Source organism: Aythya ferina, assembly GCF_964211825.1.
Source record: "Aythya ferina genome assembly, chromosome: 3".
NCBI classification, from domain to species: Eukaryota; Metazoa; Chordata; class Aves; order Anseriformes; family Anatidae; genus Aythya; species Aythya ferina.
In genome coordinates, this window is record NC_140298.1 from 82,374,473 (window position 1) to 82,398,064 (window position 23,592).

General features: G+C 41.1%; 2 long non-coding RNA genes across 2 annotated transcripts in view; one reads left to right on the top strand and one right to left on the bottom strand.

Moving 5' to 3' along the window:
• Positions 1-23,592, bottom strand: part of LOC311433800 — a 371,170-nt gene that overhangs the window by 166,614 nt on the left and 180,964 nt on the right. The gene's annotated exons all lie outside the window — the stretch shown is intronic.
• LOC311435034 overlaps positions 19,313-23,592 on the top strand; it is a 29,901-nt gene continuing 25,621 nt past the window's right edge. Inside the window, exon 1 of the long non-coding RNA XR_014691880.1 lies at positions 19,313-19,372. This is a non-coding gene — a long non-coding RNA (uncharacterized lncRNA). The remainder of the gene's footprint in view (positions 19,373-23,592) is intronic.

The following is a 23,592-nucleotide window of genomic DNA, read 5'->3' on the forward strand; positions in this document are numbered from 1 at the left end:
TTAGTATAAGCACTGCTCTGCAACAATTAAAGCATCGGGGTGTTATCAGCACTCTTCTCATTCTAAGCCAAAACAAGCCAAAACACAGCATTCCACCAGCTACTAGGAAGAAAATTAATTCTGTGCTAACTGAAACCAGGACAATTTGTTAACCGCTTGTGTAGCGAGTCAAAAAGGATTCATATACAATCACGGAGGAATTTTGCACTGGGGGGATGTATCCTGAGCAGGTATATTTCTGTTGGGAACATCCAGGCCCAACCGTCCTCTCCTCTCCTCTCCTCTCCTCTCCTCTCCTCTCCTCTCCTCTCCTCTCCTCTCCTCTCCTCTCCTCTCCTCTCCTCTCCTCTCCTCTCCTCTCCTCTCCTCTCCTCTCCTCTCCTCTCCTCTCCTCTCCTCTCCTCTCCTCTCCTCTCCTCTCCTCTCCTCTCCTCTCCTCTCCTCTCCTCTCCTCTCCTCTCCTCTCCTCTCCTCTCCTCTCCTCTCCTCTCCTCTCCTCTCCTCTCCTCTCCTCTCCTCTCCTCTCCTCTCCTCTCCTCTCCTCTCCTCTCCTCTCCTCTCCTCTCCTCTCCTCTCCTCTCCTCTCCTCTCCTCTCCTCTCCTCTCCTCTCCTCTCCTCTCCTCTCCTCTCCTCTCCTCTCCTCTCCTCTCCTCTCCTCTCCTCTCCTCTCCTCTCCTCTCCTCTCCTCTCCTCTCCTCTCCTCTCCTCTCCTCTCCTCTCCTCTCCTCTCCTCTCCTCTCCTCTCCTCTCCTCTCCTCTCCTCTCCTCTCCTCTCCTCTCCTCTCCTCTCCTCTCCTCTCCTCTCCTCTCCTCTCCTCTCCTCTCCTCTCCTCTCCTCTCCTCTCCTCTCCTCTCCTCTCCTCTCCTCTCCTCTCCTCTCCTCTCCTCTCCTCTCCTCTCCTCTCCTCTCCTCTCCTCTCCTCTCCTCTCCTCTCCTCTCCTCTCCTCTCCTCTCCTCTCCTCTCCTCTCCTCTCCTCTCCTCTCCTCTCCTCTCCTCTCCTCTCCTCTCCTCTCCTCTCCTCTCCTCTCCTCTCCTCTCCTCTCCTCTCCTCTCCTCTCCTCTCCTCTCCTCTCCTCTCCTCTCCTCTCCTCTCCTCTCCTCTCCTCTCCTCTCCTCTCCTCTCCTCTCCTCTCCTCTCCTCTCCTCTCCTCTCCTCTCCTCTCCTCTCCTCTCCTCTCCTCTCCTCTCCTCTCCTCTCCTCTCCTCTCCTCTCCTCTCCTCTCCTCTCCTCTCCTCTCCTTCTCTTGCATGTACTCCCTGCTTCCATGAAGGAAGGTGCACCTTCCCACTTACAGCTTAGTATCCCCTGTTCCCCAGAATGCCAGCATCTGCAGGCAAGCTGTTCACAACCTGTAGCCTCTTCACAAGGCACCTTTTGGAGAGGAGGCAAGCAGCACACTGGTAATAGCTGTTCTTTCAGAGTAACACAGACCTATAGACAAAAGCAGTATTTCTTTCAGCTCCACTTACGTGTATATATCTCTATTAAAAAAAAAAAAAAAAAAAGTCCTGGATGGCCACACATACTGCAACAACTGAAAACAATTCCTCACAGCAAATTCATAAGAAGGCTGAAGCAATATGAAGGAACATTTTGTTCTGAAGTGAGTTGGAAAATATTTCCTTTTCAGCTTGTGATTACATGCTAGTTGCACAATTCCGATCTCTTTTGTTGCTATTAGTTCATTGCATCAGTTACATTTGCACTAGCTAATGCATCTGTCCTGGGAACCTTAAATGTTTTTATCTTTTGAACTAATAAAATCTGGGCAACAGAGTGTAGAGAATGTCACATTATCCTGATTGTGCTATAATTTTTAGTTAAGAGAAATTATCTCTGAATCCCAGTAACAGTTTGGGCCTAATGTTATTGTTTGAGGCTGCCAAAAATGTGCAAGTTTGTTTTTAAATGGAGCATCTAATTGAGATTTGGATTTAGATCAGCAGTCTGAACAACTGTCACCCCTTACTTTCCAGCTTTCAGCTGGTGGTAGCAAAAGGGGGTAAAAGATTCTCTCAACTAGTAAGCAAACTAGTCCTCCACAGGCTGCTTTATATGTATATATAAAAAATAAAAAAGCCACCTATGGTTTTGTGGTAAAAAGTGGTGACAGTAGATTTGACCTCTGACGTTGTGCTCCTATGCAGAGGTAGGCAAATCACTTGGAAATGTTCACAAAGGGTGATGCGTGTTTATTTTCTGTGTGCCCCAGCTTGCCTGAGCCTTGCTCTATAGAACTGCCCTACATTCACAACCACTTAAACCTTGCTTTAAGCATAGGAAGTTACTTTATTTCTGAAAAATAAAGCATACAGGAGTCTCAGATGAATGAATCTGAAGGCAGTTTGACCCATCAGTTACTGTGGTACTATGGCAAACCCGTGTACGCACGGTTCCCCCGCAACCAACTTAGGCGTATTTAACACGGACAGCATCAGTTGGGTTGCCATTTTTTTTCATTATTTTTGTAAACGGTCGCCTCTGGGTGTTTAACCAAGCACTATTTTGGAGCCGCAGCCCGTGGGGCGCAGAGGGCGAAGGCCCCGCTCGCGGCCCTCCCGCCATGGCGGCGCGGCGCTGCCCGGCTGCGCCACAAGATGGCGGCAGCGCTGCGGCCATGGGGCTGCCGCGGCCCGGAGAGTTATAGGAGCAGGTGCTGCCGTGATCCCGGCGAGCCGGCTACATAGGAAACAAATGGGGGACTGAAACTCTTTAATGCCTTTGAATGCTGTCGATTTTTATGCATATTTTCCAGCATTGTAGCCTTGTAAAATCCAAATGAGTCAGATGTTTCGACTTTTACGGCATGTAGAAATGTGTTTGCATAAACCAAAGGGCTTTGTTGTACAGCTGTGGCTCTAATCTGTTTTTCTCGGAGCTATAACGCACAGAGCGAGCGGTATTGTCTGCTTGCTTGCTTTCACAGAGACATCTTATTTAATGAATTAGCCAGAAAATTTGCGGAAGTTTTGGGGATATGTTTGAGTAGTCAACTGTTTAGAAAATTGCTTTGTACATTGGCTAGCTAAGTAGCGCTGTATGGGCCTAGAAAACACCAGTGTCAAACGAAGCATTTAACTGATTACACAGACTTAAGAGCCAGGATAGGTGAAAGCATTGTTTTTTTTTTTTTTCCCTGCTCCCTCAAGTGTCTGATGTATTACAGCGTTCAAAGCATTTCAGTATGCTTATATTGTATTCACACATATGCAATGTATTTGAAACATTCCTACCAAGGAGATTGTGGTAAAAACTGTAACATGCAGCTTGCTGGGTTTCATTGTAAAGTAATATAATCTCCACATGTGCGAAGGCCAATGCAATATTTTAGTTTTTGCTTACCCCAGGGAATGTGATATTAAATTTATCAGCTGAAGTACTTGAATGAGAACTCATAAATATTTTTTGAGGTGCATCAGTGGTGTACATGGGGAGGGAGAAGACATGCGGCATTGGGTGAGGAGGAAGTAGTTCATACTTCTCATTCTCTGCTGTCACATAGCAGCTATGCGTTGGTCTTCACATGGAGTACTGGTAAATTTTCTCAGTGATTGAAAACAAGTTTTAAATTGGGGAGAATTTGTTAGTCACTGATTTTTACTGATAATTGAGATGTTCACAGTGCATACAGTGCTCTGTCTGTCTTGGAAGTAGAGGGGAGAGCTACTCAAAAGAGAGGTATCATTCTGAAAACATTTCAGAAGCATGGGGGAGACTGTTGGACTGTTCTTTTTATCCAATGCACTGTAATTGTAGACAACCTAGCTGAGTGTAGTACTGTAAATCTAGGAGTCTGTGAACTCCATTAATGGAGTTATCTTCCAGGGCTTAAGCATGTATCTCTGCATAGTATTATCCCATGTTGTGTTAGTCTAGTAACTTGTCTGGACTTAATTTGGGTGTCTCCAAAACAACTTTGTGGTTATTTAGAATAATCCAAGCCATGCTGAGTTAGCAGCTCTTTTGTCATCATTGGCTCAATGTTCAGCTGCAGCCAAATTTACCCATATCAGGAGGGTACTGAGAACACAACCAAAGACATTGTTTTGCCACTGTAGAAAATCTTTGTAAACCCACATCTTGAGTGCTGCATGTAGTTGATCTCCACACTTTGAGAAGAGTGTAATAAAGACATGAGAAAAAAAAAAAAAGCAAGCTATGGATAGGGACATCTAAAGTTATTAAGGGGATGTGACAGCAGGCATATGCTCTCACTTCAATTTGGAGAGTAAGGTTGAACAGGGTTGGGGTTGATTTACTAAATCAAGAAGGCAGTGCAGAAGATGAGTGCTAAACTTATGTACCAGGTCATATACCATTTTGGGGATGTGAATTGAAACTGATAGGAGACAGTTTAAAATGGGTTTTTAAAAAGTGTCTTTCTTCAAAGCATTTGGTAAACTTGTGCAACTTACTGTTGCAAGAAATTACGAAGTCCACACATATCAAGAAATTCAAAATGACAAATTAATGGATAAAAGGTGCAAATCAGATACTTTTGGCAATAGGTAAGGATGTTACTTATGATGTCCCTAATCTAACAGCAGGAGGAGTATGAAGATTAGACCTCAGATAGTCTTGTTCTGTCTGCTCTCCCTGAGCAACTTCTGCAACAACCACTGTGTGAGACAAAACGGGGCAAGGGGATCATTGGCCTCATCCTGTGGGGCATTCCTGATAGGAAAGGATATGGCAGACATGCTCCTAGGAATACTAAAAGAACCAGATAGGTGCCAAAGTCTCTTGTTCCACCATCACAGCCATTAAAGGTTAGAAAAAGATTTAATAGTACTTCCAGAGAACAAGCAGAGAGGGGTGGCTACTTCAGTCCTCTGGAAGTCAAGAAGTTTGGGTGGCTAGAATGTTTTTACTAGACTTTTCCAGGATCCTGCTTCATTAGCATCTGGCTCAAAAATTAAGACTAACAGGGGCTGTAGGTGTTTCAGGGTAGTAGTCACTGAAGTGAAGGAAGCAACAAGCACTTTTACTGTTACTTTGAGAAGACTAGAACTGAGAATGTACCTAATCCAGTTCACTTTCTACATGTTTGTAGGTGATCAGATTAAAATGCTTTTAAGCTTTTTGACCGTTGAGGTTGCTCAGGTCTTGCAGTGGACTTTGCCATCTTGGGAATTACATAACTGTGATGCACTTCACTTGGAACCTGTTGTCAATCCAGCTCAGAAACTGAAGTTGCTGCAGGGTTGAATTTGGCACATGCTGTCTGTTGCCCTGCAAGAATATTGCCTTTGTGCACCAGGACAGGTTGCTTCCAAAAGGACCTGTAAGTCATTTCTGCTGCTGCTCTATAGGATCTCTAATGACCCAGGCCTGCCTATATTAGACAGTAGCTCATCTCTCCCCACAATATTTCAGCCATCAGAAAAGGTGAGCTGGCACTTTTTTGGTGTCATAGCGAGGGAGCTCTTGGCACTTCAGAAGGCGTTTCTCCCTTTGATCTAAAATAGCCCATGCACATTGACTTAGCTGGCATACTGCAAAGTTCACCCATTCTCTTAAGTTTTTCTGAGAGGAACAGAATTTTGAAGGTGGTGAAAGGGTGAGTGGGGGCAAAGATTTATTTGTTTTTTTTCGTTCGCTTAGCCACCACATAGCTGTTGTTGGCTTGCGATCTAAGGAGTGAAGTTAAATTTGTAATTTGTAAGGACTGTATTTTGAAATATTTGCCGGTTGCTCCAGATAATAAAATAGGGATTTTTGCCCAGAGGAGAAGAAATGAAAATAAATAAATATGGATCCTTTTCACCTAATTTACGATCTGCAAATATGGTTCCTCCTCAGCCTGCATGATTAACTCTCTTCAGTCAAGAGTGACCATCTTGATTACATCTTCTAACAATAAAAAGCCATGAAAACATTTTTTTTCAGAAGAGAAAAGAAATCCAATAATATCAGATGATTATAGTGTAGATTGTTTTGTCATTTGTACTGTGTTTTTAATGATTTTACAGCCAATATATTAATTATAATACTTCACCTTTCACATCACTGTCAAATTTGGTAGAGACAATTTAATGGAAATTGCCCTTACCCATACCAACTGTGAACACAGTAAAGCTGGTAAGCTGTTTTGTATGGGCAGCCTATAATCTGATACTACTTTTTCCAACAGATGCTGGTTATGTTATAGCTGCTTTGTTTTTTGACCATGTGGATGTATCAGGAAGGATTACAAAGATTTGTTTGTTTAAAATGTTGCATTTGATTAACATTTTTGAAGCCCAGTATTCTTCTTTTAGAAATACTTTATGGTTTAAGTGCTTGTGGAAGATGGCTAACTCCCAAAGGAAAGGGTGCAGCAGTTCTGTGTTAAGGTCTCTGTTCAAACTTATTATCCCAGCCTCAGCAATGTGTTTTCACTAAGCGACGAGCATGATAAGCTGAAGAAGAGGGTGTGTAGTTTAGGCATTTGGCAGTGCTTCCGCTGGAGCTGCTGTGCTGGGGTAGTGGTGGAGGTTCATGAAGTGAGGTGTTCTTTCGAGTCTATCATGTCTCAGCTACTTTACAATCTCCGGAGGGTCCCAGGCAGAGTTTCTATGAGCTGTGCCTTGGTGTTCACCAGATAGTACATGTGCTGCAGATGTTTTAGGCTGATCACCTGAAGTTTGTGATAACTACAACACGTGGTACGTTTTGGATGATCTCAATAGTAAGTCTAGTATCTTATTTCTGAGGCATTTTTGTTGCATGAAGCAATAAATTCAATTCTGTCATCATTAGGCAGGTGTTTATATGTACTGCAAGACTTTAATCTCTCTCCAGGGAACAAAATACTTTAGGGGCCCATTCTACTACTTGGCGTTTGCTTTCCATCTCTGGCATGTTTCTGTTTCTCTCCATGCCAGGAGAGCAAGCATGGTTTAATAGTTATGATGCTGGCCTTGGATTCTTTCCCAGTTCTGCCAGTGATTACTGTGAAACCTAGAGCAAATCTGTCCATCAGCTCACCAACCTCAGACTGGAGGTAACATGGCTTTTTTTTTTTTTTTTTCCTGCTGAGTGCTACATCTGCTTAGCCTGGAAGCTCTTCAGGTCATAGGCTACTTCGTGATAAGTATATGTGTCATAGATCCTTGTCCTGGATAGGCCTCTACACAAAGCCACAGTCTATCAGTAACAATGGAAGAGAAGTTTAACCTTGGGAATACTTGGTGAAGAGTCCCCCAAAATACAAATGACTTATTGGTATTCTGTATTTTGATGGTCATGTGATGTGCCACCTAGAGATAGATTTTTGTGGCGTGACTGCTGTAATATTTGGGCTTGGAGACTGTCAGTGTGTACTGACATTATTTTCCTAAAACGGTTTATGCAGGTGGTGAGTTGATTTGTAACTGGATCATGAATTAATTTTGTTCAGACCTACCCAATTCTCATCCATGCAATGTCTCTAGTTCCTATAGGAAGTCGCAGTGGTCCCTTCTCTCCATCTTCTGAGGGACTGACTCTTTCTGGCTGCAGTGGTTCCCCAGTCTGAAGGCAGTTTGCAGCGTCTGAGTGGCCTGGAAGGCCTGGAGTCCACTGCTGGCTAGTTGTTGAGCAATCGTTACTGAAATTCTGTGCTGAACCTTGGTGAAAATGACATGGGTAGACATGAGAAAACTCATCAAACAAAGAACTGAGGTGGAGGGAAATGCCTTGAAGCTGCTTTGAGTAGAGGGCTTAGAAGCCCACTAGCTCTTATTGTCAGAAAATGACCTCAGGGATGAAAAGAACAGCATTTTAAAAAGCTGAAAGACAAAAAGCATTTTTAAAGTGTTGGATCCTGGGAGAAAACTAACAAGAATTCAGCAGGTTCTCGCAAGATAATTTTGGTATGCTATATAGATTTGAAACAGCCCAGCCATAAAGGCAATGCTAAAACAATTATCTCAAGGAATTGTGGTCAACTGAAAAAAATAAATAAACATTTCCAAGTAAACTTCCTGTACTTAGAAGATAGCATGGTAGGATAACATTAAGGCAAACAGACTATGAGAAGCCCAAACAAATCCTTACAGCTTTAAACATGAGCTAATTTGTTGTATGCATTAAATCAAGACAGCAACTACCACTTGCACCAAGCAGTTAGATTAATGTGTTCTCTTAATCATAGCTATAGTTAAAAAAAAATGCATGAGGTTAAGATGATATTTGTTTTACTCTTGAAAACATTTACAAATTCATCATCTTATAAAATGTATTTTAGTCTAGTACTTCAGAAATCTGTGCTGATAAAAAGGTGAATTTTCTATATTGTTATTTTGCAACTTGTAGTTTGTTTATTTAAGGAAAAATACATTATAATCTGAATTTCTGTTTCGCAGAGAGACTGGACAAATCTAATTGTTTCCTTTCCTCAATCCAGCTCTGCCTTTATTCACACACATACAAGTATGCATGTGTACATATACACACTCCAAGAGGATGGCACAGTTTCCCTACAGGGAGAGGTAATGTACCTGCAGATATTTGTGTTATCTCTACACATATATTTCTTGACTTTAATAATAATGATGACAGAATTCCACACTCATTTGTACTTAAAAAGTGCTTAAGAATTTTTAAATGTACGTTACTTTACTGGGTAAATTTTATTCTAGCAAATGAATGTTAATTTTATTAGCTGTTTCCTGTGTTAGGAAGTTTCTTTAACAGCAGTTTTTACTGATCTTTTTTACAAAGTTACCCAACCCTCTCAGTCTCTGTATGGAGGGAGTGTCCCTACCCCTGCCCCGCTGCAGGTAGACCTGTGCAGCCAGGAATGGTGACATCCTGGGCCAGGAGAGATCTTGATCTGTAGTTTAATGGACGCAATCCTGAACTGGGACTGGGGGAAAGAAACTTACTCCTTGATGACGAAGTAAACTCTTGGGTCTTTGCTTTTGTTCTTTAATGACTCTGTAGTAAAATGCTGAAGCAGACCATGGGACTTAATGGCGAAATTGGTTTTCCCTTTCCTCTGGTAAGTGGCCCAATCTCTCCCCTCTTGTCTCTGCTTATGACTTCAAGGCTGGTTTAGCAAAGCTATGTACCTGCAAGTACAGCTATCACCCATGTCTCTCTTTACTCTCAGTGGAAAAAAAAAGTAAAAATGTGATCATTCAGTCTCATCTTAAAGTAGCTATTTAAAATGGTGGGTGAACTGAAGCGCCTATGTCTCGGGAACTGTGAAGGGAGCTTCTGATGACCAACTCAAACATCTGCCTTGTACCTTTGGTGCACAGGCTCTTGTTATGCTGTGAACAAAGCTAGCTGAAGCCAGAGCAGGATCCACCATTTAAGTAGCCCTGCTTTAATATGAAAAAGCCTCAGTTAGGTAGCCTTTATTTATTTTTTTTATTTCATGTGTTTCCTGCTAGAGTCTGAGTAGTCACCACTAATACTAAACTGTTGCCACTAATACTAAACACTTCAGATTTGTTGAGAATGGGGAGAATCTCTCACCTAAAAACAAACAAAAAACTAATCCAAACCAACCATTAGGAAAAAAAAAAAAACACACACACACACACACACACACAAAACAACAACACAAATTCTCACAGAGAAAGAAGCACATTGTGCTCTGTTAGTGGACTGTATGTGAGGGAAGGCATTGGAAGCAGATCAAAGGCAGGGTCAGAGCTTAAAAACAGTGCGCACAGCACCAATAGCCACTTTACCCTGACCACAACCACCTAAAAACTCTTCAAAGTTGCAGTTTTGCACTCAGTAGAACTCAAATTGCAACCTGTGAGACTGCAAACCCACGTGGAAAGTAGGTTATGATGAGTCAGTTAAACAAATCCCAGCAAATGTAAGCACACAGATCAACTGACCCTGCTTTTAAAGCAAGATGGATCAAGTACAGGTAGACGGCTGGGCCCTTCATCCTCACTGTTTTTGGTGGAAGGTGATATGAAGACTCTTAAATCTGGCTTCAAGATTCATTAGTCCTTGAAAGAAAATGATTAGTGATGGAGAGTTCTAATACAGCAGAAGATCCTTGTCACCTCTGCCACAGCACCTTCATTCAGGATGGTATATTTAAAAAAGTAATGTTTTCCTTCCCTCTGAAATCTTGGAAAGACATACAGGACATGCCATTTCACCCCATTGTGTTAGAAGGAACCAGAACTGTGTGCCCACCTTTTGTACAGGACAGCTACTAGGCCTTGGAGCCGAAGCCTTGCTTTATGTAACATGGGCAAAACCACAAATGCATATTTCTGTAGAAAAAAAAAATGCACAGTACTGCTTTCACTGAATTTAGGAAGCAAAATGGCCCTACAGAATGCAGAACAGATCAGATCTTAACTCTTTTTAACTCTCTTAACTCTCTTTAACTCTCTTTTTTTTTCCCCAGTATGTTTGGGGAACAATATCTCTAATTATTTATTATCCATCTTCAAACTGCATAAGGCTTTCTTAACAAAGCCCATTAGATGTTTCCAAGCTCCACTGTGACCTAAAAGTTGGACAAAGCTGGGTTTTGCGCTGGTTTGGCACTCTTAATTGTGTTAGAGGAGAGCCAGGGAGCCAAAATGCAGGACAGCAAAAGAAAACAAGGCAGCTTGACAGGGATAGTTCATCTGGATGGTGGGGGTCAAAATAATTCAGCAACTGAGATACTCCAGATCGGTGCTGAGATCTGTGTTGTAGGGGGGTAGATGCTGCTCTGATCTAAATGGTGAGCCCCATAAAGGAACTAATGGGAGTGGGGAAAGAGGGGGCTTGTTGTGTGGCTGTACCTCTTTCATCTGCCAGTCCCTTCTAGATGTGCTTGGCCATGCCAGCCCTAAATCTCCCAGAAATTCTGGTAGAAGTGCCTATGGAATAACTCTGCCCTTCTGTATGAGTTACACAGTCTTAATGTGCTTACTGATTAATTTGTTCTGGAGTGTCCCATTTGTCAGTCTTGAGGTAAACAAATTATTAGGAGCTGTATTACAGCAGTGGTGCTGTACATAAAGCTTGGAGCATTACTGAATTGGCTGTGGTAGAGATGCTGAAATGTAAGTAGGAAAAGAAGAAGGAAAAACAGAAAATAGTAAGATCCAAGGAGATAAAACACGCTGTACAACTGGCAGAGCTGAGGCTAGGGAAAGTAGGTCCTCTCGTACTCTGTTCACTGCCCCTGGACCTGGGCTGCTAAGATTTTCTTAAATGTCTGAAATAGTCTTAAAAGGGTTCATATCTCCCTAATCCTCATGGTGTTACTTGAAATGGTTTACCAGTGGTGTATTTACAAGGTTACATGCTCTGTCATCCCAGGATGAAACTAAAGCTTCAAAAATGAATACCAAAAATCTTTCATTTGTCTTCCATTAATACCAAAACTATCTTCTTTCTCTGGCTTTTGTCAGAGCAGAGGGTCAGTTCTGAACTTCAGTTTATGCAATCACAACCAAGATAACTACTAAGAACACTTGTACACATAGGAACAGTCCCAGAGTGCAACCCAGTGAAATTCACAGCAGGGCTGTGCCTTTCCTTAGAGCAGGAAATCACTCAGCTGACAGTATTATAAAACATGACCATTATTAAGTGGTTTTCCAGTAATTTTTCAGTGCTCAGCAGAAAACATTATCATAACTGATATACACTAATTTTCTCTTGTTTATGTGTGTATGTAGTGTAAATTCCATTAAAGCGCAATTACATTTACGAAAGGGATTCTGTAGAAATGACCTGGTAGTCTTCCAAATTTATTCTTTCAATGACTCCAGATCAAATTTGCCTACTTTAAGCAACATGTGTCAAAACTGACAGTCTTGCAGATTCTGCCTGGAATCAAGTTGTGTTCTTTCTGCGTTGCATTAGTAATGAGGATGACTTAATTACTTGGCTGACAATGTTATTATTGATGCCGACAGGTAACCTTGTGGGAAAGGGACCACTGGAACAAGAAGTTGTAACAACTGCAGCCTTTAGTAAATAGTTAATTTAGTAAATGGAAGACAGCAGTGTAAAACTGAGGCTGGGTGGACATGCAAGCTTCAACATTTGCTAGGCAGGAAGCTCCATGCTGTCCTCACATTCTTTAAGAGTGGAAAAGTTTGATTATGGTTAGTACAGGAATAATAAGTGGAAATAATTGTTGCAGAAGTGGTTTAGTGATGGGACTCACTAAGTTGACAGTTGGACTTGATGATCTCGAAGGTCTCTTCCAGCCTAAATGACTCTGTGATTCTGTGATGCGCAAGACAGAAGCATGCAGCCATGTCTTAGGGTCTTTCCATCTTCCTCTCCCAGGAGTCATTGTAATTGTAAGATGTTACCAGAAGGAAAATCTGTGTTGGTTAGTCAAGTGAGGAGATGTATCTGGATGACGAAGACAGCATTGAGTGGGAAGGCGACATTCTGAAGTTTTTCTGATTGTTGTGATATTTTAAGACTGAGAGTTTAGTACACATGTTGAATGAGAGAATTTAAGTGTCTTAAATCACTAAGAAGCTCACTTCATTGGTGGTTGTCTTCTGTTTCCTTTTACCTTGGCTCTAGAGGACTTCTGTAAGAGCAACCTGCAACCCTAAATCCCACTCCAGATTTTTTTTTGTGTTACTGTTGGCCATTGCCCAGGATCCATCAGAAGGCTGCTTCATCACACATCACTGCTGTATCACTTCAGCCCCCGCCGCTCCCCCATCAATGCTGGAATCATTTACTGGCCATTGTGTGGCTTCCCCAGAAGTAGTAGGTCTGTCTGCATTCAAACATTTTGCATATACAGCTTTGTCAGCTAAGAGCATGGGGAGAAAAGAAAAGAAACATACCAGTAATTAGATCGGCAGTTCTGGTTAATGTTCTTATAACAGGAAAAGCTCTACTGAGAGGTACAACTTATGTCATTTGGGTAGCTGCTATAAACACTGCTAGCAAAAGTCTCCTGCCGATATACACCACATCTCCACTAGAAGAGTTTGTAGTGAAAATGAGGTCTGCGAATACTTCATACTACAGAGAAGGTCCTATCCGTGGTGTGGGAGCACTGTTAGAATGAAAGATAGGATTCAGGTTTTCTAGTCCAGAGTGGAGTCTGAAGCTACATGGAATTAGGATAAATTGGCAAGTTTACCCCAAAGTCTCCTAATACTTTAAATAGGAGCTTGTCCTATAAAGCAGACACTTGTTGAATGTTCTCTCTGTCTGGAAGCTTTGTACCACCTGCAGAGCCTCCAGCGTGTGATCCAGAGCACATAGATTCAGGTGGAAGAGCTTCCACTGACTGTAGGCAGTCTGGCCCTCTGGTTTCTTCTCCTCATCTCACTGAACAGGGGTGCTGCAAGTCCCCTGCCCTCACCCAACACGCTGGAGGGGCTGCAGCTGAGCAGGGGAAGCAGCATGGGGTCATCTGAGTCTGGCATGCTGGTGCTAGGTGAGCAGCAGCTCTGTGAAATCACTGGTGGGATGGGGATGAAGGCCTTTGCAATGGCTCATACAAACAGAAAAGTTCTTAGCAGAAATATCACCTATCTGTTTTAGAACAACCTGGACCTTGCAGGACTCATCAATGCCGTCACTGTGAACTAGATGGTAATAAGTGGAGCGAGGCCATGCTAGAAACCCGGCAATGTGACCTATTTTTGTTTTTTAAATCCATCTAAACTGGGAATAAAGTGCAGAAGAATTAAAGCACCTGATCACAGGGGTTTCGTGGCTTTAAAAGCAGACATGAGGGAAATGTGTGTTAACATAAGCTTCATTTTAAAGGAAATGGATGCACAGTTGATCTATTAATTATAGTCAAATTAAAGGAAAATTTTATTTCATATTTTAAACAATCCCTGGGAGTACCACTGCTATCACAGTTAACATTTAGAATGAAAAAAAAAAAAAATAAAAAGTGAAACCACAGTTTTCATTGTTTATCTGATTTTGTGTGTATCTGTTTAACTCAGTTTAGACTATGAAATTACTAGACTTGTCTGGTTCACTTTCCTTTATGGGCAGTGCAATGTTCTGGTTTTCATATACCATAAAAGTAGTGATGCCACAAAATTACAAGGGAAATTCTTCAGTCCCTCAGTATAGATATAGTTAAATCCAACTAAACTATTTTCATTGCCTAGGATGAGGAATCTTAAATAAAATAAACAAGGCACTCAGCTAATAATATAAAGATCATTTTTAACGCCATATTATCAGACCATTGATGAGAATTTTCAGTTTCATACTTAAATTCAAACCTTTTCTTTAATAAAATATACAGTTATTTTCATATGGTATAATGTCTACAACCAACTGTACATAACAGGACTGTAATCCTGTTGAGCTGCTGTAATGGCATGAGCCACAAAAGCAAAACCTGAGTGGTTTATCAATGTCAACAAACTCCCAGATGGAATTACAGTCTTATGCGCACTGCTCAGTTGTATGCTATTCATTATAACATACGACAAAAATTATGCTTCTATTAAAAATACACAGATGAGAATATGTGTTGTTGAAGAGGACTTGTTTAAATAGCAGAAGTAATCCATCGGTGCAAAGCAGAGTCATTTTCAGTGCAGGATGTGGCCTGTTGCATAGTACCTTTTCAGGCATATTTACAGGATGATGGGGACTTGATTCAAGCTCTGGAAAGAATACAGTGCTTCAGGCTCAGTAGCATGTTTCTGGTTATGTCTCCTCAGCTGCAATTTTCTCATGTTGTCTGCCTCAGGGAAATCTGGCCATCTCCGGAGAAAGTGTGAGCTGGAGCACGGCACTGAGAATCTCTGTGAAATAAACCACGAGAAACACCAGCCAGGGAAGTCCTTTGGGACCCATCAGGACTTCCTAACAGAGCGGTGCTACTTCTAGGATGTATTAAGAGTCATTATTTTGTAAAATTTCAAAACAAATCCAGTGACATAGATCCCAAAGTTTGATTTGCTGTCTATGCAGTCGTGTTTGTCATCTTTTTAGAAAAGCCCCAGTGTAAAGAAAATCTTTTTTTCCTGGCTTGAAATGAAATTACAACTGGAAAGCAGAGTGATGAGAGGAACATGGAGTTCAACTGTCACATGTAAAAGTGTTTTCTGAGTTGGACCTAGTTTGGGAACCCTCAAAATATTTAAAGGAATCTTTAGTACTTCCAACACACACTGTGAAATAATTAAAATAGATGGACTTGCCAATATTTATGATATTTCCAAGGCTAATGGCTGCCCAGGCAAGGAGGAGGGCTAGCAGCAGAAGCCATGTACCCTGTGACAGTGATTGGCCCAGGACAATCACTGTGACAGTGATTGGTACCAGGAGGGACATCAGCTCTGTGGATGACCATGAGGGTCCAGCAGTTCACTCCAGGGAGTGAGCCACGCAGAGATGGGCTCTGCAGTGAGAACAGCCTGCTTGTGTGGGTTTAGTTCCTCAGAGCAATGGGTGGCAGTAGCTGGGCAGAGTCAGCTTGACGTGGGGGATAAATCCCAGCTGCTTCCAAATATCATGGAAATGAGGTTCCTTTGCAAGGTGGCAAGAGATTTTAAGAGCAAAGATTAGGAAATCAGCTCGAGCTGAGAGGAAATACTTTCATCAGGTTAATCTTGGGTTTTCTTTGCTTTAGTAAAGCAGAGTTTAGAGATTTCATTCTGGTGCCTCCTGAGAGCTTGTCCCCTAGAGTCTTTCACAAGTTTTCCTCACGCAAATATCCAAACTGAATGCTTCCCCCCCACTTCCTCTTTCCCCCTGGAAAAAAACTCAGAATTTTTACAGGTTTTCCTGTATTATATTTTTGCAAGTATATTTAATTATATTATATATTTTTAATTGTACGCTATTATATTTTTGTATTTTTCTATATTAAGTATTATATGTTGTATCTTTCATTGTATTTGTATTCAGTAATTTCATGACATGTTGGTAGAAATGTGATTCAGGCTAGTGGAAACATCACCACAACATGTAATAGCTGTAACACCTTGCATTCTGCTTTTAGAGTCAAAAGGGCCAGCTTTGAACTGACTGATATATCAAATCCTCTTTTCGATAGCAAAATGTCTCCTCTTCCTCTTCTAATGAAACCCCCTGATATCCTTCCAAACAAGCACTCTTGTGGCTAATGGGAACAAGCATAAAAGCATAAAACCACAAATGAAATTTAAAACGAAATCTCAATTTGCAGAACAACATTACCTGTTTTCCAAGACAAATGCCAGAGAAGCAGCATATTTTAGAGAACTGTTGTTATTATAATTCGGAAGTCAAGGGGGGAAAAAAAAGAGGATTTTAAAAGCTTTCTGCATGTATGACTTTGTTATGCTTGGCAATTTTCACATGGGGACTAAAAGCAAGAATAAAACCAGGTGTGACACAGCACCCTGCCCCAGCTCAATGATGCCTTCCGAAATCATTTGGTCTGTCTGCAGTTGGGTGGGTAACTCTTGAGAGAGCTAGAAGTAGCAGGTGAGAGGGTTAAATAAGCTTCTTAAACAACTTCCATCCTGCCACTGCCCTGTTTTAAAATCCCTGAATTACTCACCGGCAGAACTGTTTATTTCATTATTAAAATGAGGCTGCAGAGCTCTCCCTTCTCCCACCCACGCATGATGTTCATGGAAGGAGAACTACTCCCACGTGATTACAAGGTTTGCTATTAAGTGTGAACTTCATATTTAATTGTAATTGCTAGCAAAATATAATTTAACAGCAAAGTATGCTGAATTTGTAACAAAGTACCCCTTTTATTTGAGCAGGAATATGGATGCTGCCCAAATGTATCCGCATGGTTCCAATTAAGGGGAGGAATGTTTAATGTAAAACTCAACTTGATGAAAATAACTGAAGTTTCTGACAAACCAATAAATTGGAGTCTAGAAAGCTCTGCGTATACAGTACAGTCAGGGAGGGGCAACACCCGCTGGGTCATCAATTTTGGTGAAGTCTTCCTGTTCGTTTATACTAAAATAATACTATGTAGGTAATTCAATTTCTCCCCAGCTGTAAACATAGGGTGGAATGCTGTATGTTGATCTGGCTGAGGATGGAGGGGGGCCAGGGCTCACTTGTTAGCCCCTGTGCAATTTCCAGGCTGAAACTGTGAGAAACTAAAACTGGGAGTGCTTTTTCTTTGTTTCCTTTTAAATCTATTTATTTATTTATTTATTTATGTTTCTCTTTAAATGGTAGCACATCAGCAGCAGTGAAGAAGTCCTACCAAATACCTGCTCAGAAGAGTTGAGCATTGGTTGAAGGAGAGCTGCTCATAAAGCTAGCTTTCTGTAGGATCTCCTGAGGATCAGGGCAGGCTGCGGGGAGACTTCCAGCCAGCAAGGTCTGCTCCTCCCAGCCTTTTGCTAACAGTAGGTCCAACCTCGAGGTTGTGTTTAAGCTCAAGGTAGTGCTGGGATCAAATTGTAGCCTTAGATACAGCTATATAAAAATGGATGCACCCCATTAACTTCAGAGCATGGCTGTTTATTTAACAGAGTGTTGGTATTTTTTTTTTTCCCCCCACTGGAATTGCTGAATTATAAATGTAAAGGTGTGGTGGTTAATCGGTCACATACACGAAGCAGGAAACCTGTGGTGTACTTATTGTTCTGGCAGCCTGAAGGTTGCATGTGAAACACAGCCCTTCTTGGGAGACCTGCCTTCAGGAGCAGAGAGGCTCAGGGCTGTGAAAGCAGCATGAATCCCAGGGAGACCAGAGCCAGGGGATACGGGCCACATCCTCCCGATGGGAGCTGTGGCAAATGGTAAATGAAGTAGTTGCTCAGCTCATCTACCTCAAGAAGCAGGGAGGATAGGCTAGGGGAGGTGAGACCTTGGGGAGTTTAAAACGACCTCGGAGAGTGTAAAACAAAGGCAATAAAGTATTTACCTTTTCACTTACCAGCCTGCCGTGGCCTACCTACGCCTTGTTATTTCTCATTGCACAATTCCCCTTACACACTCATTGTCGCTTGCCTTGCCTGCTGGAAGTGTGGGCTCCCCAGCACTGCTTTCAGTACCTACCACAGCAGCGCCAGGCCCCAGCTGGGCCACCATGCACTCTGGTGCTCACCTACCTCCCCACCATGACAAACAGCTTTGAAAGGCAAAAGAAGAGCTGGCTAATTATGTTGCCTTTTCCTCCCTTCTGATGGAGAAATCCACTTATGCTTTAAATGCAGCAGCCCAGGTTACTCCTCCCCAGGCCAATGTAAGCACAGACTTTAAAACAGGACTTTAAGTATCCACGTTTGCTAGAAATGTTTGGCTCCTCAGTCCTGTGACCAGAGCAAATTATTCACTTGAGCAGAACACGATGGGCTTTTATGTCCCATTGCGAGAAATACAATCCATACAAGGTTGAGGACATGGTTAGGTAGCTGACCTTGGAGGGCCAGCTTGAAGTTATTGTTAGCTACCTCGTGCTCTTTCCTTCCATTTTCTGCCTGCTCTCTTGATGCAACTCCATTACAGTCAGCATTTGAGTGTCCTGTTTAAGGGTGAAAGTGTTATTTTTGCCATTTTTTTCCTGTAACTTTACAAATTCAAAATGCTCTCAGGTAATTTTGAAATATGGTGACAGAAATATGGGCTGAATAATCAGCAGTGACTCAGAGGATCTAATATGTATTTTAAGCTATCAGGATATATTGTTCTATTTTCCCAGAAGCTTAATAATGAATAACCATAAACCTGGCATGCTTATATTAATCTCTGTAGGATATTACAGTTTGCACTCGAGACCTGAAGCATTTTTTCAATGAGAGCACCAGTTGGTTTGTGCCTTTATCATTTCTTCTAACCCAGACAGGTCAGTCCATAAAACAGATGGTATTTCTCACTGCCCAGAGACTGCAGGTAGGAGACAATGCAGGGACATAAAAGACCATGTTTGTATTTTCTATTGTTGAAATACTATCAACAAGTTAGGTGTACATAAGATATGACACTTCAGAAGACACTTTTTGTTGGTATACTAGAACTTTAAATTGTCTATTTAATAGACTATTAAATTTTAATTAATAGTTTGACATTTTTGTACTCTCTTTGTCTCATGAATATAAACTTTACATGGTGCTAGATAACCTCTTTTTAGGCTCCCTTTTCCCATGAATGATTAGATCTGATGATCTTAAAAGGTCCCTTCCAATCTGGGCTCTTCTATCATTCTATGATCCTAAACTTATGCAATTGGGCAAAATGTTGCTTGATAACCAGAAGCAAATTTAAAAAATCAGCATTTGGTCTTACACACATCTGTAGAGGTACTGGAGGTGAATGGTTACGTTTGGGACTTTATTTATAGGTGTCCCCAATCATGGGTACCTGGTACCTGGCTGCAGGAGCTGCTGACCGTAGGAAGCACAAGGGCAGAAGATCCTGTGAGATTTTGTGGTTCAAAGCCCACCTCAAAAAGTCACCAGCCATATCCTTTCCTCCAATGATGAACTGGAAATGAGTCCCTGTGCTGTGAGTATTTGCTTGCTTTAGAGTAGCTTCGTATCAGCTGTAGCTGCATTGCTTCTCTGTCTGCCAGACCAGCTAATACTTTGGTAATGCAGTCATGCAGCTTGTTCTGCAGCTAAGTTTGTATTTGCATGTCCTCCTTACTCCCTGATATTGAAGATTAAACATATCTCTTGTGCTTTTCCAAAGTCTTTACATAAATCTTTCATGTCAGTGCACACAAGAGCAAATCCTGCTCTGCTGTCTGTGTGGCTGCTCCCCAGTACAGTTCTGCTTCTAAAGATATGCGTGGCATTCGTGGACCTGGCGCCGCTGCAAGCAGGCTGAGGACAGATGTTAGCTGAAGTGAATCTAGTGCTTAAAATGTCAGTAGATTTTGTGCTCTTAAAAGTGATGGACTAATGCTCTTTGGCTTGCAGCTGGAAGAATGTCAGTTTCTCCAAGCAGTTTTGCCAAATTTGCTTAGTCTTGGCCCATATTCCTTCTTCTGTAGAGGCTTTAGACAGACTAGACAAAATATCGAAGAACATCCAGTTGGGAATAATTTGGCCCTGGGATGATGATGACCCAAAAAATAAATCTTCCTCACTTTTGGTTTTTATCATTCCTTTTTCTCTAGTGCTAGTATCTGCTGGCCACGGAGAGAATCTTTTAACCTGTGAACCAAGATGACAACGGCAGACCTGTGGTCTTGTTTTGTCAGTGGGGAAAAGTCAGAGCAGCTGAAAGAGTAGAAGGAGCTGAAAGAGTTTAACTGCAGAAGACAGTTTAGCATTGCTATTTATGTGATCCTCAGGGTGCAGATGTTCTGCTGGGTATTTCCATCACTGTGACAAGCAGGCAGCATTTTGTTCTTATCAGGATTTCCAAATGTCTGGTATATTGGAGCAGAAGAAACTGTATCTTTCTGGAGCTTATTTTTTATGGAATGTATTATGAAAAGGGGTCCTTAGGAAATAGCAAGTCACCAGAATGTTTATTAAAATGACCTTAAGGTCAGATTCTGCCACTGTTAATCACAACAGTTGTACCTTACTCTGTGAGCTTTCCCATTGGATTCAGTGGGATTACTTAAGGAATTTGGGTACTACCTGGTGGGACCAAAGTGGCAGAGAGGCTGGCCTTAATAATTGTAGCAGCTGTAATGCAACATTCCTTTGTTTTTACCTTACATTTTAGCTATTTAAAAATATGTTGCATGAAAATTATTTTCTTTTGAAGATTCCTTCTTCAAAAATACAAAATTTTATGTAACAAAGATATTCTATCATTTTAATCAATATTTTAATATATTTATTGGTGTAGTGTGAATTCACCTTTCCTGAGAATATGCTTCTGGTTTAGAACCTCCCCCTCTTTTTTTGTTCTAAAACATTGCATAATAGGAAAAAGAAAATAATTTTTCTCTGAAATCTCCTTGAAATTCTGCAGGTTTCACAAAGATAGTTTCTAGGGTTTGTATTTCTGTTTTAAGTCACTTCTACCAAGTAGCCTGATTTAGAAGCGGACAATACCTCCTACTCTTTCTGACATTATAAATATTGAACTTGACTTGGTATTCTAACAGCTGCATGAAACGAATGGGGATGTTACATAATTCTGTATATAAATGGGAAACTCACCTACAAAGAACCCCACAAAGAACCTACAAAGAACTTCCACAAAATAAAGAGATGAGCACTTATTTACACACTTTTATGCAGTGAGAGAAAGGGATGCAAGATTTTTTTTTTTTTCCTTCTCTTCACTGGAGAAGAAAATAAATTTGGCTTAGGTTTCGCTCTAATAAATAGGTTCCTTTCAGACAGTCACACCAACCACTTCCTAGTGTGTTTGTGAGAACATTCTTAACTTTGAGTGTTAGTTCAGGTTGTTGAACTTGAACTCTAGCTCTTGAGCACTGCAAGAAGGTATTTTACTAATAAAAGCTTTCAATTTTCAAAATAATAAAGGTATTCTTTTTATATTTTATTTTATTTTATTTTATTTTATTTTATTTTATTTTATTTTATTTTATTTATTTATTTTTTATTTTAATGCTAAAGCCAGTAAATTTAAAATGGTCAAATACAGTATAATTCTATGACACACCTAGTAATGTAGACCGCAGCATAGAATTCTATGCCTTTACATCAAAGGGTTTAGGCTCTGTGCTATGCTCAAGAGTAAACTTAACCCTGTCTAGTCTAACTGTGAAATAGTTCATGTCAGTTGTTGAAACTACAATTTTTAAAAGGGCCTTAATAAAGATTCGACTGTATTTAGGAATGTACTATGCAAACTTAATCCAGAATAATCAAATGTCAGTATGCAAGTCAGAAAATTCATAGTTTCATACTGTTTTCCCATGTCCTGTTGATCTGACTACGTTACTGAGATGTTTCCTGTTAAATGCTTTGTGATGGAAACAACCATGATTATAGAAATTAGAAATTAGTGTTTAAAATACGTGTAAGTTTGAATGATGTCACATGAAGAATCAGGATATTTTTTGCTTCTTTCCATGAGCCAAAGTGTGCTTTAAGAGTACGTATATAAATGTCAGTGATTCTTACAAGTTTTGCAGATATAAGGGTGAAAAATCTGTTCCAGTGTTTAGTTAAGCAAGAATAATTATTTCTTATTTGTTATTATTTTTTTTTTCAGTGTAAAATGTATTCCTTAAATAGAAGGAGAGCCAAAGGAATTTCATGTTATTTTTGAACATAGATTAGTCAATGTGAACCATTAACAGTCAACCTCTGTGCTGAAAATACTACTGAACTATTTGGACAATATTTCTGAAGAATTACTGCATTCAGAGGAGAATGCGATTCATATTGCACCTAAAAGCAAAAAGGAGATGGCTGATTACATTTATCAGTTCCAGAGGGGGAACATTCTGCATCATCCATTCTGGTTTTGACACTACAAGATTGTTCTTTACCGCTAGCTGTAAATGTTTTTGTCCAACACAGTATTAATAGCTCAAAAGCTGAAGGCTACATTACTCTCCTACATTACTCTCCTAGAAAATTCTTTTATACACCAATATCTCAGTCCCTGATAAGTATTTTTTCCCCCAACATTGGTTCTACTGTTCTGCTTTCTTATCCGCTGATACAACATTATGTATTTTTATATGTAATTTCTCTCACTGAAGATCTTTTAAGTACTTTTTCCTCTGAAATTATGAGTACTCAAGTTATATGTAGGTTATGCTGTAGCTTTCTTGCTTGCATGTGGTCCTAGTGATGCTACACCTGCAGATTTGACTGTCCAGTCTTAGGATGGTGTCTGGAGAACATAATCACAGGTCAGGATCCCACGGTGCTTGGTGCTGTGCCTGCATAAACCAGGACACCATGACTGCTCTGAGGAGTTTGCAGACTGAGCACAAGATAAGGAGACAGATACCAATGTGGGGAACACAGGAAGAGCACAGAAATGCTGTCAGACATAATGCCTAGAGACAGTACTTAGGAAAGGCCCATCTTCAGCCAAACTTTGTGCAGTGCTGCTCACTGAGGTGCCTGCAGGCATGCTTTCCTTCCCTTGGGTCATCTGTGCTGGACTTCTGTGTAAGGGCCCTAAGGAAGATTAGAAGAAACCACCTGCAAAAAACTTTTCTTGGCATATAGGGTTAAGCCTTGAGACATTTCCTAGGACAGAGAAGTCTTTTGGCTTCTGTGTATGTATAAGGTTATTTAGTCTCTTTTTCCTCAGGCAGACAATCCCTGAGTTTCTCATTTCATGGTTTGAGTTGGCTGGAAGCAAGACGAGTTTATTGTATTTAAATTTATTTATGTTATACTTGTGACTATTTTATTTCTTAATATTTTTAAATGTCATAAATATAAATGTCATAAATATAAGTGCTGAGAGCTGAATCATTGCAAACCAGTGCCCAAGAAGTAATCTGTCCAAGAAGTGGTCTGTCCCCTCAGCCAGAAAGGCACAGGACCAGAGGGGTCTCCTTCAGGGGACGGGAGGAAACCTGTGAGCAGGACTTGGGTGTGCAGGTATCCCACTTGAGGTACAAGTGGGTTTGTGGGCTCTAGAAATGCAGTAAAATGACTAGCTGGTAACAGGACGACACTTGGTTTGTGACCTTTGCAGAAGAGGGAACCTGTCTGTTACACACCAGTGTAGGCCTGGCAGGGAATTCCCCAGTCCCAATGTTCTCTGGGCCACCATGAGGCCCCTGCCCTCAGCACCAAGCAGGAGACAGGGGCCCTACTTCA